Consider the following 14,022-nt stretch of genomic DNA (forward strand, 5'->3'; position numbering starts at 1 on the left):
GCTCAATGGAATTTGAATCCAATAGCTGAAGAAGAGAATGTATATGTATTCTCAAAACATGTACTAGACGTAATGTTGAGATGAAAGGTAAATAAAAATCAATAAATAGTATTGACTAGGCAGATCATTTACCAATATATTTGTTGTCTCTGCATATTGCCATCTAGTCTTTACAGCACAGATTATTAGATAGATGTCAGCTGCTCCCATCTCCTCAGCTCTGCCCACGCTTGTGCAATTGGCTCAAGGGTTCGGACCCTAATGTCGGCAGCCCGGAAGATGATTTCCTGTGGTTTCTGCATTTTCACACCAGGCAAATGCTGGGGGAGCTGTACCTTAATTAAGGCCATGGCTGCTTCCTTCCCACTCCATAAGATCTATCTGCTTTGGTGCGATGTAAAGCAACTTGTAAAAAGAAAAGGAAGAAAGGAAAAAAACTGTTTCATGGAGGCGGGTACATTAGCTTGGCGTATCTGGTACTGGAAAGAGTTACAGCGCTTGTTGTTGTTACTTTCTGGCACTGTATTGCAGTCACTAGGGATAAGATAAGCTGCTTTTCTATTGAAGGAGCTTCAACTGCTTCTGCTTCATCCGCAAAACAGTTTCAAATAGCAGCTTCATGAAGCAGTCTCGTTCCCTCATGTTAGAGCAGTTTAGACTTTGCTAGAGGTTGTATCTGCTTAATGCTTTCTGCTATTTGTGAACTGATAGTAAAAGAGTATTGAGACTGCTTCACAATTATGGTTGTTTAATTTCCATCGTCGCGCGGCTGTGAGCTTGCATCCGGGAGATAGTAGGTTCGAATCCCACTATCGGCAGCCCTGAAAATGGTTTTCTGTGGTTTCCCATTTTCACACCAGGCAAATGCTGGGGCTGTACCTTAATTAAGGCCACGGCTGCTTCCTTCCAACTCCTAGGCCTTTCCTATCCCATCGTCGCCATAAGACCTATCTGTGTCGGTGCGACGTAAAGCCCATAGCAAAAAAAAAAAAAAAAATTTCCATCGCGTTTATTAAATGCTTATTGCTACTTTATCCAGGATGATTTATGATTTGATTGATACTATACCAAAATTTACGTCTACTTTATGTGAAAAAATTCGGATTATTGGATAAACTGGGTGATCCCTATGAATTGACACTGGATTATAATGCTTGTGAAAAGTGCTATTTTTAGGAAATTTTTAAAAAATGTGTTTAGGACTGAATGGATAAAATTAGGTTCCTCCAAGAACAGAGAAAAACCAGTAAAAGTGTGTTTTTTAAATATTTGTACATTTGAAAATGAAGCAGGAAATGTAAAATATTATCAGGGAAAGCTGTGAAAGATGTTGCTACAAATAAAACATGAAATTAAATTGAAAAATTTATCCCCTCCCCCCTGAAAATACCATGAACGTACATAGTGATATAATTTTTAGGATGGCTGGGCTGAGAGGCTCAGACAGTTGAGGCGCTGGCCTTCTGACCCCAACTTGGCAGGTTCGATCCTGGCTCAGTCCGGTGGTATTTGAAGGTGCTCAAATACGACAGCCTCGTATCGGTAGATTTACTGGCACGTAAAAAAAACTCCTGCGGGACTAAATTCTGGCACCTCGGCGTCTCCGAAAACCGCAAAAAAGTAGTTAGTGGGACGTAAAGCAAATAACATTATTAAAATTAGGAGGTTTCTGTACATTGTAAAAGTGGGCTAGTAATAATATCAGTCCATACAACGAAATAAGCTTGTGATATGAAGTTATCCTCAGGAAGATTATACAAAAACTACCATGTTTTAGGTAATCCGGTCCAGCTGTGAGAATACGAGAAATATAATGACCCCTTTTATTAGTAATGGTGACATTGTAGATAGATTAAACTTTTCATGGTCAGGCTGAGTGGCTCAGATGGTTCAGGTGCTGGCCTTCTGACCCCAACTTGGCAGGTTCGATCATGGCTCAGTCCAGTGGTATTTGAAGGTGCTCAAGTACGTCAGACTTGTGGCTGTAGATTTATGGCACATAAAAGTACTCTTGTGGGATTAAATTCCGGCACCTCGGCGTCTCCAAAAACCGTAACAGAGTAGTTAGTGGGACGTAAAGCAAATAACATTAACATTATGAAATTTTAAAGCCTTATTCTAATATTTAAAATACAATGCCTTTAGTTTTTCTCTGTATACATTTACAATCTGTTAAATTGCTAAATGTTTTAAAATTATTTGTTATATACACATTAAAACATTTTGTTACAATCGGATGTAAACATTTTCTCATGTTGTACCATATGGAATTGAAATCTTAACACACTCTCAAAACAGCTGAGTTTAGGCATGAATATTATTATTTTCATCCATAAAATTGGCTAAACTAATTTTATAATTGCTTTTAATGTATTGAATAGGTGGAAATCAAAGTTCTATTGTTCTCCTTATAGCGGACATGGATTGTGGATGGGAGGGGCTGAATAAATTCACAGGTAATCCCTGCCTGTCGTAGAAGGCAAATAAAAGGGTCATGTGTCCATCGGTCCCCTCTTTAAAGATATTTTTTTGGGGGTTAGTTGTAGACCGATTCAAAATTCTTGATGTGTGTGCTGCTCAGAGATAGGCCTCTTACTTGTGCGATTATGCTAGAAAGCCCGCTCGTGGCCTTGGGACGCCTATGGGTGGGAGCGCCATGTACCCGTGTAGTAGTATCCGTCTGACAACACAGGTCCCCGCACAGCCGAACACCAGAAGGGCATATTATTATTACTTGTTTATTATTTGTTTCTCTATATTTATTACTCTGTACGCAGTATGGGGAACATGCTATTGAAGGTGATTGGACGAAGGGAGTCCTGGTGCTCATTGCCTCAGTCATTCCGTATTAGGCATCGTCTGACATCGGAAACCGGGCAGTACCTGCTGTGACCAGGTGGGTATTTCCTTGGCTGCTTCGTTTGGCTACAGAGGCTCCTGATCGGAGTGGGTGCCATTTGGGGAGGATGTTTTTTGGGTATGGCGTCGAAACCACTTCCTCCTGCCTCAGGTAATTTGCTACCCAAGTCTTTAACATTTGATTCCTTAAGGGGGCAACCCTCCTGGGGAACAAGCGCAGCGTATTAGTTTGGGTCCCAGCTTCCTTAGGTTTCTGGTTGCTACCAGAACCGATGGGCAAGATTTCAAGCTGGGCGTCTCCGAAGACCGTAATAGTACTTAGTGGGATGTAAAGCAAATGACATTATTATTATTATTATTATTATTATTATTATTATTATTATTATTATTATTATTATTATTATTATTATTATTATTATTATTATTATTATTATTTCAAGCTGGTCAAATTATCCTTTTCAGTACCCAAGTCTTTAACATTTGATTCCCTAAGGGGGGCAACTGCCTGGGAACAAGCGCAGCGTATTAGTTTGGGTTCCAGCTTCCCTAGGTTCCTGGTTGCTACCAGAACCGATGGGCAAGATTTGAAGCTGGTCAGATCGATCCTTTTCAGTCAACACATCGAAGGTGTATAGGCGAACTTGAGGATCTTAAGAAAATGCGCAAATGGTGGTTTGCTTCTTAAGCACTCTGCTCCAAGCAGATCGTTTGCTTAAGTGCGACCACTTTGGTAAAGTTCCCGTCACCGAGCTCGATAGCTGCAGTCGCTTGAGTGCGGCCAGTATCTAGTAATCGGGAGATAGTGGGTTTGAACCCCACTGTCGGCAGCCCTGATGATGGTTTTCCGTGGTTTCCCATTTTCACACCAGGCAAATGCTGGGGCTGTACTTTAATTAAGGCCACGGCCGCTTCCTTCCCATGCCTAGGCCTTTCCTATCCCATCGTCGCCATAAGACCTATCTTTGTCGGTGCGATGTGAAGCAAATAGCAAAACAAAAAAAAAAAAAAATTCCCCGTCAAAGTGGAAGAGCACAAAACCTTGAGTTTGGTTCGTGGAGTTATCTTGCACCATGATCTCATTCTGAAGACTGACGATGAATTGGTGGAAGACATGAAGAACTGTGGCATGCCACACGTACAGCGCATCACGCGCAAAGTCAATGGTGAAGACGTAGCCACAGGTGCGTTCATAGTCTCCTTCAAATTGTCAGTGTTGCCAAAGAAAGTCAAGGTAACAGCCTATTGTTGCGATGTGAGGGCATCCTGTGTGATGCTATCAATGCCAGAGATTCTGACACATGGTAACTCGTTCAAATCCATGTGTGTGTGGTTCATGTGGAAGAACTCATGACGCGGAAGAGTGCACAACTCCATATAGGTGTGCTAACTGCCCTAGTCTTCATTCTCCTCGAGATCGGAACTGTTCTGTATACCTGAGTGAGAAGGAGATCCAGGGGATCAAATCCCTGGATGGTCTTTCCAACCAGGAAGCGTGCCGTAAGTTAATCTTTTGAATGCCCCAGCCAAGACACGACTTCAGCATGATAGCACAGTCTCTCCCAGGTTTATCATTTACTACTGGAACACCTTCCCAGAAGATCGCTGCTCCCAAGGCTACAGTTGCTCTTGTGAGCAACACCGCAAAGTGAAAAAGCTCGAAGGCGGGTTCATCCCAGCCTTCGACCACAAACAAGTCTGTGCCGGCAAACCTACGCCGGCACAGCAGGGGATGAAGACAATGTTTCCTTCCCTCAAGAGGTCAGCGAAAGCCCCGCCTAAGCCGGCGGAGGTGATATTGTCGACCAGGGCTGGGAAATTACTTCCCAGCCCGTCTAAACAAGAATCGACGGCGGGAAAGAAGAACGCCCTTACACGGTGTTCTTCCACCTCTCCTATGAATGGAGTCTCATGCCCTCCAACCACAGGGTCTGAGTTTGTGCCAGCCGATTTTCCTCCTGGAAAACCTGCACGCTCCCCTCGTAGGAAGAAACCCCGCCCTCGGAATACATCGAAGAAGTTCAAGGCATGCATCACCTCGTCGTGATGTACATGGTGCATTTATCTCCATCTTCGGATGGGGATGTGAGTGTAGGTTAGGTAGCATCTTGCTGCTTCTAACCTAAACCTCAGAAGTCCACACCCGCACTATGGCACTGTTACAAGGGAATTGTAACGGCTATGGTAGGCATCTTGCTGAGCTGCGCCAGCTCATTAGTGAGTATTCGGCGAGTATAGTCTGCATTCAGAAAACAAATCTCAGACCAGGTCATCATACGGTCTTGAGAAATTTTCGACTTTACTCAACAGAACGACATTAAGCTAACCCGACTTGCGGTGGCTTTGGCATTTTTGTCTGTTCCGATACCTACAGCAAAGAGGTTCCACTAAGAACCCCGCTGGAGGCTCTAGCAGTTCGTGTTCCGCTGCCTGTCATAGCAACAGTGTGTAATGTTTAATGTTTATTTTCCACCAGGCCATCCCCTTAATATAAATGATGTCGCTGTTTTTGTAGATGTGATTCCTCCTCCCTTCCTCTTATTGGGTGATTTCAACGCCCATCACCCTATACGTGGCTCTGAAACGCTTTGCCCCAGGGGAAGGGAGTTGGAAATAAAACTAAGAGAGTTGGATTTATGTATTTTGAATACAGGTGAACCAACTCATTTCAATGTACGTTATGGCACGTACTCTCACATAGACGTAAGTCTCTGCAGCCGAACGTTGGTTCCGCTGTTTTGGCGTGTGATGATCTCTCTGACAGTGACAATTTTCCCATTGTTCTTACTTTGTTAAAACAGAAATCCGTCGAGGCTCCTCCTTGATGGATTCTTAACCCTAGAACCTGCAATGTTAAATTCTGTACTGGCAGACAGTTTGTGTTATATTTACCTACCAAGTGGATTTTTATTTTCATCCTATTGTGAACGATGCTCCATGGCACTGTTGCATTTCATTGGAAAGCTAATAAACCACAGATTCAGATGGTAACGAAAACTTTCCTGTGAGACTTCATAAGAAAAGAAAATGACACTTGAAAAGGGTGGAATTATTATTTCATGAGCAATATCAAAATTTTAACAACATAAAATACGAGGTGAAACATGAAAAAGCAAAATCCAAGATATACAAAATGATGCACATATATATACATAATATGTGTGAAAGTTTAGTGTCTGTGCAATAATATTTGTATGATTGGTAAGAAAAAAAATATGTTCCCATATATGAGCCATGTTAGGTCTATAACCTACGTGAGTGCACAAACTTGTTATAATAAATGTTATTATAGCAGCTATGCTGCATACTGTACAAGCTAACTAAAATAAAAATATTGTAGACTGAAATAACAACAACAAAGGTGCACTTTTAACTTGCCAGTACATATAATTACAGCGGTAGTGATAGAGCAAGTCGTTCATTTGTTTCAAAGGAAGCATATACAAGGAGATTGTTTCTGTGATGAAAATGAGTAAGAAGCATCTGTAAACTTCTAGGATCACAAGACAAGACAGGTCACACCGTCTGTTGGCGGAATAGTGCTACTAAATAAAGAAATAAAAATACATCAAAGAATCGACTCTGCTGCTACAGAAATGGGCAAACAGTCGATGTGAGCAGGCGGACCGTAGATGGCAATATAACTTGCATAACACAGGTAATTCTTTCTGCGGACCGTAGATGGCAATATAACTTGCATAACACAGGTAATTCTTTCTGCTACTAATGAGTCCATTGCATTCCATCATTTTCAGGGATTCCTTGCCGAAAACTCATTCCTTGGTGGAACAAAGAAATTACAACAGCTGTCAAAGAACGCCGTCGCGCTCATAAATGCTGTCGTAGGCAGCCTACTATGACCAACTTGCTAACATTTAAAAAAACTCTGTGCTAAGGCTCGAGTTCTTATTGGGCATAGTAGGAAAGCTTCATGGGAGAGATATGTGTTGTGTGTGACGTCCCATACACCATCATCTCTAGTGTGGACTACACTTTGACATATTTCGGCGAGAGGGCATAGTCATTCCTGTCCTCAAGCCTGACAAAAATCCTAAGAATGCAGGAAGTTACAGACCTATTTGTCTTTCTGACTGTTTATGTAAGCTATTTGAGAGGATGGTAAATCACTGACTTGTGTGGTGTCTGGAGAAACAAGGACTTCTTCAGTACCGGGAATTTCCATTGCAGGCAGTATCGTCACTGAACCACTTGCAGTTGCTAATCATCTAGCCAGTCATTTTGCGTATGTGTCTGGCTCCGGGAATTACTGTCATGATTTCCTCACTCTGAAGCAGGAGGCAGAACATCATCACCTCAGTTTTACCACTCATGCTTCAGAGGACTATAACGTGCCCGTTACGGAGTTGGAACTCCGCAGCACCGTGGCGCTTTTCAAGGACACGTCTCCCGGACCAGAAAATGTCCATAACCAGATGTTGAAACACCTTAGTGAGTATAGTCTGTTATAACTCCTGGATAGAATCTGGATAGAGGCTGAGTTTCCGTCTCATTGGCGAGAGGGCATAGTCATTCCTGCCCTCAAGCCTGACAAAAATCCTAAGAATGCAGGAAGTTACAGACCTATTTGTCTTACTAACTGTTTGTGTAAGGTATTTGAGAGGATGGCAAATCACGGACTTGTGTGGTGTCTGGAGACACAAGGACTTTTGTCCGAGTACCATTGTGGTTTTCTAGCTGCTCGCTCGACTACTGACCACTTGGTACGGCTGGCGAGTTCTGTCCAGGATGCATTTCCCCGCATTTGGTAGCTGTTTTCTTTGACTTAGAAAAGGCCTATGACACCACATGGCGATATGGTATCCTTTCTGTCCTGCATCAGTTGAGATTCTGAGGTAACTTGCCAGTATTTATTGTGAATTTTTTGTCCCTGTGTCTATTCCGTGTCAGAGTAGGGAGAGCATATTCGCAATACCACGTTCAAGAAAATGGAGTCCCACAGGGATCAGTTCTTAGTGTCACTCTGTTTGCGATTGCCATTAACTGTTTTGTCGCTGCTGCTGGTTCAGCAGTAATACCGTCGCTATATGTGGACGATTTTGCTCTGCATTATAGCTTGCACAATATGGCAGTTGCAGAGCGATAATTACACCAGGCTATTAAGAGAGTGGAACAGTGGACATTAGAACATCTCTTTCGGTTTTCAACCGCAAAGACCTCTGTTGTACACTTTTGCCAGAAGTGCACTCTTCACTTGCATCCTGAGCTGTATTTATTGAAATTCGCTCTTCCCATAGTTGACACCAATTTCTTGGCACCTTTTCGATAGCGAATTATCGTGGGAGCCACAAGTGCGGCAGTTAAAAGTGTAATGCACTAAGAATTTGAATATATTGAAGTTTCTTAGCAGTACTAATTGGGGGCTGACCACACGGTGCTCCTGCGATTTTATAGGGCACATATTTTACCCTGGTTAGACGACGGCGGTGAAGCACATGGATCAGCAAGGCAAAGCATCCTTGCGAAACTGAATAGCATCCACCACAGTGGGGTGCCTTTACACCTGAGGCACCAGCAAATGCTTCTGTCCAGTGCTGCAAATTTGTGACAGGTGCTACTTCACCCAAGCTATCCTTGTGTATTCCACAATGGAAACATTCGGCTGTACGCTGCTTATCCTTGAGCAATGCTGCCGGTTGGAATATGCTTCGATAGCAGTTACAGATTGTTTGATGTACCTTTGGTTCCCTGTCTTGTCAGACAACCAAGTGGGGTACCTCCGTGGATAATACAATGACTTGAAATAATCCTGGATCTGCACACTGGCCTGAAGGAAAACGCGGACCCTTCGATTTATCGGAGGCTCTTCCAGATTCAGTCATCGTTTACACGGATGGTTCGAGGGCAGAAACAAAAGTGGGCTGTGCGTTCATTGTCAACAATAACAGGTTTCTTCTTCCTTTACCAGAAGTGTGTAGTGTGTACACAGCAGAGCTGTATACTATCTGTGAAGCTCTGCGATACACGCTGTCCGATGAGCACCGGCACTTTCTGCTGTGTACAGACTCCTTCAGCTCACTACAATCTATTGATACATGTTTCCCTCGGCACCCTCTGGAGCAGCGGATCCAGGACCTACTGGCCGGGTGTTTGGATGCTGGCATCAGAATCACGTTTATGTGGCTCCCCGGCCACGTGGGTGTAGAGGGAAACGAGTTAGCTGATAAGGCTGCCAAGGAGGCTGTTACATTGCCCCTGTTGCTTTACAAGATTCCAGCAAGTGATATTCGTTCTCAGCTGAGACATTTTGTTAAGTCCCATTGGGAGATGGAGTGGCAGGCTACTCCACTTCCAGATAAGCTGAGAGCGATAAAAGGTATAACGAAGGTGTGGAGGACTTTCCTTCGGGCTTCTCAGAGGGAAGCAGTGGTATTATGTCGTCTTAGGATCAGCCACGGTATAGTAATGCACTTCTATTTACTGAAAGGAGAGCCCCATCCTGTGTGTACTTGCGGCAATCACCTTTCCGTGGTACACATTGTTACGGAGTGCTTGGACCTGGTCGATCTGCGCCGTAGTCTAAAACTTCCGAGTACCATCTCCCTCATCCAGCGAGATGATGAGCAGTCAGCAGACCTCGTCATCCATTTTATGAGGGATAGTGGTTTGTTTTATCGCATGTAAATGTAGTGTTTTGTAGTAGTCTTTGTATTATTGTTCACTATGTTTTATTAATTTGACTCTGTTTTAGTTTGTGTTTGTGTATTTTAATGGTTTTTTTAACATAGTAATTTGCATGATATATTATTGCATTTTAAGGCAATGTCTTATTCTACCATAATCTATCATCTATCATTTTACTGAAAATAAGGCATTGCAAATTAGATCCACTGATTATTTTAAATTCACAATCATTGTTCATCTTAATTCCAGTCAGTGGATACATTTTAAAATTTTAATTATCATATCATGTCGTCCATCTCGTACCATTAGGTGCCGATGACCTTAGATGTTAGGCCCCTTTAAACAACAATCATTATCATCATCATCTCATAATCGAAATAAAACAAAGTACCGAGATGTTCCAGTAAGTATTTCTAGGACAACCTGTTAACAGAATCTACCAAGAAAATGCATGAACCTGTAACAAAGCAACTGAGTTTTGCCTCTCAGTTATTCTGTATTGTTTACATTGAATATGCTAATGTTACGATAAAATATTTGATGTCATTAGATACAATGTTCAGATGATTCTAAAAATACTGAGCTTCAGTAAATAAGAGTTAATGTGATTAAGGTTACAGGGTTATAAATGTAGTGAGCAAAAGATTAGCCTTCATAAGTTGAGCTGCTTTAGTTAAAATTACTGATCACCGGTGATTAATTGCAAATGTATTTTAGTAAATGCTTAGAAAAGCGGTCAGTAGTAGAGGTGGAAAACCACTATCGTCTGACATCGATAGTCAGTTGCCTATTATCGATAGTCAACGATAGTTTCTTTTTCCTTATTGGCTTATTTTTCACACTAACAGAAAATGTACAGCTGTTTCACAGTTTGGTAGTAACTTTAATATACCAGTTTAAAATTGTGAACTTCATATAAATATGCCCAAAAGGAAGATACCTGACGTTTGGAAGTGGTTTAGGCGTAGTGAGGATAAAAAGTTAGCTAAGTGCAATGAGTGTGGAAAAAGTTCGGAACTGTCAATCGCACTCACCTCCGGTAATACTGTAATACAACCTCTACACCAGAATATCCCGTAAATGGAATGATATTAGATTGTTCAGTATTTACAGGCTTACATTTTTTCCACACGAATATATGTTCTACATCTCCCATCACCATCGTTTCCGACAAAATATCTTCCTCACAATCATTAGAAAAAACAGGTCATCATGCGACAAATCATTATCACTACTATCAGAATCACCAATATAATTTAGAGATTCATCTTTGATGTAGGCGAGTCTCTTATTTTGTCATCAGACAAACATTTCTTCCGTTTTGCGCTCGCCATTTCTGTTTACCTTGTCAGCTGGTGAGTCACAGATTGTATAACTTATAGGCGAGAGAAGATAAGGCAAATTTTAGGCCAAAGGCTTCACGAAAGCAATTGAAAACTCTCTTGCCATCCATTGAGAATGCTGTATAACAGTTTTCCAAAGATATCCAAGAAAATGTCGGGCGATCGCAAAATGAACACTGCAGCTGAATGAGAATTTCTCGGGCGGTCACGTTATGGGCAAGCGCTTGCAGCTCGAGAATGTCTTGGACGTGCCACTGAAGAGATTTACGAGTGATTCTGATTTGAATTTCAGAAATTACATAGCATGAAATAGTTGTAATTTCTACTGAATTTTTTTGTGGATTGTGTTCAATGAATGTTCTATTTGCATGCATAATGATATGATTCGTTCCACTTTTTGAAAACTATCGATTACTATCGATAGTAGAGCTCATAATATCGGAAAATATCGATGGCGATTATTATCAATAGTTTGCCGCCAGTAGTAAGTTTGTAAATCACTTCATATTCATTAACAAGGATGACTATTATTACATGTTATAAACACCAGACTCAGAGCCAACAGACGGGCAGCAACCAACTCAACTGTAGATAACAAATAACAACTTCCACTTACATAAAACATTATTTCTGCATCTACTGACATTTTCTGGCATGGTTTCAGCCATTTTATTACCTACCGGTGCTAACGGCCACTTACAATTTTTCAACAGATGCTTCTGCCTCACTTGCTGACGAATTTCATCAGCGGCCTTGGAAAGATTGTATTCACGCCAATCAAGTTTATGCTTATGTTCCCGCCCTCATGTCGTTGGCTTTATATTATTACCGGTACCACTTTGATTTTCCACTAATATTTTATATGAACTGTATTAATTAGAATTTTAATAGAAGAAGTTTTAGTTTAGTTTTAGTCTCCGACAAGATTATAATTTAATCATAAGACAGTTTTCCATTAGCATCTTTATATTTTATCACATTTCACACTTTTATGTTCCGAATTTTAATAACTGACTAAACTTTTAACTTCCACTTTTAATTTACTTGTATTTTTGATGATTGTGTTTAGGCTGAAGATGCCCTTAATTAAGGGCGAAACATGTCCCATGTAACTAAGAATCTAATTATGTAACCACTATAAGTAAAAGTATAAGTATTGAATAGGTGGAACAAATTAAAACACCTTTATTATTGTTGAAAGGATGACTATGGCCTTTATAAGGCTCAATTGTTCAGATTCATCTGGAGTATATACTAATAATGGTTACAGATAGTCACATGATAAACATAAATTTAAAAAACCCCATCAAAAACCAGCAAAATGGGTATAAAATAAATAGCACAAAGTTTACATAATACATAATGTTATTCCATCCTCAAGGGATGGAAAACTGAGAAAAGTCCCCAATATGTAAGGAACTAAGTACTTCAGGCATGTGTACAACACAAAATTCTGATTGAGACTGGCAGCATGGTGGTCTTACAGTAGCCAAGGTCAATCTTGAACTTGATAGTACCGAGCTCGATAGCTGCAGTCGCTTAAGTGCGGCCAGTATCCAGTATTCAGGAGATAGTAGGTTCGAACCCCACTGTCGGCAGCCCTGAAAATGGTTTTCCATGGTTTCCCATTTTCACACCAGGTAAATGCTGGGGCTGTACCTTAATTAAGGCCACGGCCGCTTCCTTCCCACTCCTAGCCCTTTCCTGTCCCGTCGTTGCCGTAAGACCTATCTGTGTCGGTGCGACGTAAAACAACTAGCAAAAAAAAAAAAAAAAAAAAACTTGATAGTAACAGCTGTGATGGAAGTCAGAGTCCACTCCCACCAGAGAATTTAAAAAAATAGCTCTTAATAACTCTGTTTACATCTTAATGCAAATTTTAAAAAATACCTCTACGTACTGATGTGGATATCTTGCATTGAAGCACTCTTGGAATCTGAATTCAAGCTCACAACCTCGAGCATAACAGTCGAGCATCACTCCAATTGCATTTCTCAGTCGACCATTATACATTGTAATTAGTCAGCTTATTCAACTGCCATGAACTATTAATCAGGGAGTATGTATGTATGAATGAAGGAGTGTTATGTATACTTTGTGTGTTTGTTAAGTACAAGCCCTTTTGTGTTTTTAACAATATTCTTGCACAGTACTGTACAGGGTCCTCTTTTTTTAGGGGTGTGTGCAGGGAAGAATGAAACAGCGAGATGACACAGCTGCCAAGTAGTGTGTGGTGATGATACTTGTACTGAAGATGGTTTGCTATTGCCAAGTTTGAAAAGAGATGGTACTATAAAGTGCCTTGGGAGACAGCACTGTTGGTGTATTCATCTTCTATTTTTGCTTTCAATGGAATCTGCACAGCTGGACCAGGTTTATATTTCCTAATATAAACTCCTCTTGTAAGCTTCATGTGATTGAAAGTAGTTTGAAGGGAAAAGAGAAGTTTTTATGTAACATAAATGAATGAAATTCCTTTTTCAGGTTTTGAATGGGCTATAATGATCAAAAGAAGAAGTATTTGTGTGTCCACTTATTATTCAATACATATATAATTTAATAATCTCTTAGATTATTTTACTTAGTCATCATCAGCCAAAAACTTCACAATTGACCAAGATATAAAAGAGAATAATTAAGAATTCATAGTCCACCTATGTTATACATACAAAAATCACTTTGTTCTGTTTAAAATTAGCGTCTTGAACATTTAAAACTCATGAATTAGTGGGGATTGAGCAATTAAAGAATGTTGCACAAGTTAATGTTTACAGCATTAAAATTTCTCATTAAGGTCTCTTGACCTCACCAACAGTTGGAATTTTTGTGGAGAAGTAAATTGACACTGCTGTGCTATGTAAATTCATTTCATATGCTCTCCTTTTGTGGTGGATGATATAATATAAATAAGGAACTTGAATGAATTGGTGAATTGGCACTTGTAATAGAATGTTATTTTGTGCTTAACACAGCAGTGCTTCATGGTTCACGTCTCCATGCCTAATCATCGCATAATCAGAATAAAAGGAAATATAATATAAACTCCTCTTTCAAGTTTCATGTGTGATTTAAAGTAGTTTGAAGGGAGGAGAGAAGTTAATTATGTAACATAAGGCTTGAAAGATATTAGACTTAGCAGACATGGTATCTTCAGGGTTTTGCTGTGTGAAATTTGACAGGT

At 40.6% G+C, this 14,022-nt stretch overlaps 1 protein-coding gene across 1 annotated transcript in view; it reads left to right on the plus strand.

The window, feature by feature from the left end:
* LOC136863858 (COMM domain-containing protein 4) overlaps nt 1–13,413 on the plus strand; it is a 198,421-nt gene extending 185,008 nt beyond the window's left edge. Inside the window, exon 9 of the mRNA XM_068226076.1 lies at nt 13,018–13,413. The gene's annotated coding sequence lies outside the window, so the exon portion shown is untranslated. The remainder of the gene's footprint in view (nt 1–13,017) is intronic.
* Nucleotides 13,414–14,022: the final 609 nt, after the last annotated feature.

Source organism: Anabrus simplex, chromosome 2, assembly GCF_040414725.1.
Source record: "Anabrus simplex isolate iqAnaSimp1 chromosome 2, ASM4041472v1, whole genome shotgun sequence".
Lineage (NCBI taxonomy): Eukaryota > Metazoa > Arthropoda > Insecta > Orthoptera > Tettigoniidae > Anabrus > Anabrus simplex.